This window comes from Octodon degus, unplaced genomic scaffold, assembly GCF_000260255.1.
Source record: "Octodon degus isolate 3935 unplaced genomic scaffold, OctDeg1.0 scaffold00039, whole genome shotgun sequence".
Classification (NCBI taxonomy): Eukaryota; Metazoa; Chordata; class Mammalia; order Rodentia; family Octodontidae; genus Octodon; species Octodon degus.
The window spans coordinates 14180736-14183400 of record NW_004524615.1 but is presented as its reverse complement, the minus strand read 5'-3'; positions in this window follow the sequence as shown (position 1 = coordinate 14183400).

The window sequence follows — 2665 nt, the reverse complement described above, 5'->3', positions numbered from 1 at the left end:
AAACCAATCTCAGCATAATTTTGATTAGTTAACAGCTGGAGTACAGTGCAGTATTTTAGCTACAGCTAAAGCAAGATGTCTTCTAAAGTTAGTTTATATTGAGGCACAGTGACTAGAAGGAAAGTCAGGGTTGGAGAAGGACAAAGAGACCTGTGCCAATGTCCCAACAATAGGCTGGATTTTTTTCCCCTCTATAGTCATGATTACTCAGGGTGCCTCCTTTGAGGTGACAGGCAGAGATAACAGTCTGACCAGAGGGAGGAGGCGGGCCCAGAGCCCTTCAGGCCTACTGGACCACCTGGGAAGCTGAGTCTGCACTCTGGGGACACCACTTCAGAGTGTAGTCTCACTTCTCGTGGCTGCCTTGGCAGTTAGGGGATGACTTGGGGCCTCTTGAGGCAGTCCCTCTTATGCTGGCCTGCATTCTGACAGCAATAGCAGATGAACCTCATCAGATGAACCACATTGTCGTTGAGCTCTTCCTGGATCCCAGAGAATTAGACTTAGGGTCTGTTTTGAGACCGCAACACAGGCAGCCATTTGTTATCTCTTTGCTTTCTTGCCCTGGTTTTCTCCCTGTTCCAATTATAGGACACTAAGGAAGAAGTTTTCACTAAAGTATCAAGTTCTCTAGAGCAAAACTATCTTTTGTAGCTTTTTTTCTAATATCTGGAGCTGACTGCGTAATGAACTTATCTGTAAGAGTAATCTGTCCCTCTAATTAGCATCTTAGGAAGCATGTCTTACCAGTGCCTCTATTAAACATGACAGGAAATCAAAGGGGTGTTCATCTTTCTCATGGTAAATAGCTAAAATTTAAAATAACTAGAAGGCTTGGTTTTAGTTCTTTTTAGATTTTCAACAATATACACTAGAAAATGTCTTTTGTAGTCTCCCGCCCAGCTATTAGGCCAGCAGGACTCTGACTGCTCAGGCTCCAGTCGGAACAGGTAGTTTTTCTGGCTCTCTATCTTTTGACTCTTTAAAATTAACAATATAATATTCCTCTCCAAAATGCAATAACAGCTTGTAATGCTGCCTGTATTTCCTAGAAGTCAAAGCTTGGTTTAAGATTAACATTACAGGGGCCGGTGAGATGGCTCAGTGGTCTAGGGCACCTACTTAGAACAAGCTTAGCAAAGCACCAGGGACCGCGGCTCAATGCCCCAGCTCCACATGCCAGCCAGCCCCGCCCCCTGGTGGGCTGAGCTGGCCACACACACACACACACACACACACACACACACACACATAAATAAATAAGATTAACATTACATCTTTCTAGTCTAGTTAATAAACCTGAGTGAGGCCTCTAAAGACATCAGCGTACTCGTCAGTGTCATCCAAGGCGCATGAACTCTGGAAGTTCTAAGTTGCCTCTCCTGTCTTTAAAGGGTATTGTCCTTGAGGAGCTTGCATAAACCCAGCTGAGGATGGGGCTAGCCCTGCACAGAGGACTGGACTGCACCTGTTCTGGAATCTCACCCTTTAGAAAGGCCAACAGGGGAAGGCTGACTTTCAGTAATGGCGGGTGAGGCTGAACTGCCTGGTGCTCCTGTCACTCACATCTACATTTCAAAACTTTTTTATTTATTTATTTATGTGTGTGTGTGTGTGTGTGTGTGTGTGTGTGTGTGTGGCCAGCTCAGCCCACCAGGGGGCGGGGCTGGCAGGCATATGGTGCTGGGGGATTGAACCGTGGTCCCTGATGCTTTGCTAAGCTTGTTCTAAGTAGGTGCTTTAGACCACTGAGCCATCTCACCAGCCCCTACATTTCAAAACTTAAATAACAATAACCTTTGTAATGCAAACAAAATCTGAACATAGGACATTTTTATCATTTTCCTTCTTTTTGCAACATCTTTCTAATTGCAAAATAGTGCCATAATTGATACTTTCCTCTGCATTCCATTTGGATTAAACGGCTCTTTTTCAGCATGTAAGGATCAAATGTCTTCCAGTGCCTAATGAAGCACTCTAAAGGAGTAACGGATTTTGACTATGAGATAACCTAGAATTCAATAGAAATTACCTTTTTGGGCATCCCCACCCTCTTTCTAATTGATTCCTCCACCCCAAGGCGTCCCTGAGCAGCCCTCTCCAGAGCAGGTGGATGCTCCTGTTGGAGAGAAGGGAGACAAGATCCCACCAGCCTAACCACCCTCATACTGGCGCACAATTCCTATCTCCTGAAACATCTCACAAACCCTCCATTTACTTTTATTGAATATTTATAAGTTACAATCGGTCTGGTGACCAGGATGTCTGCAGAAGGAAGTGCAGCTATTGTATTAAAAGGGCAATTAGAAGTGAGCATTTGTCAGACTATAAAGATCACTTCTCGAGATAGATAGAACCATTGACTAGAGGGATTTGGCCCCGTGCACTGAGCCAAGTCTCCAGACACTTGTGTTTTCCATCTAATCATCTAGGTAAACATTTTTACTAACTGGATAAGATTTAACCTGAAGCTCATAGGTGAAACATTTATCATCTAACAATCATATTTTACATGTTGGTAAAAACACTTTAAGGCTAACAAAAATCTCTTTTTTTACTCTTAAACATGTAAAGTGCAGATTAAATCATTTCCCCTAATAGCCACTGTAGAATGTAAACTATTACAAGCTACTGTAGCCTAATTTCTGAATTAAGTGGTTCTACT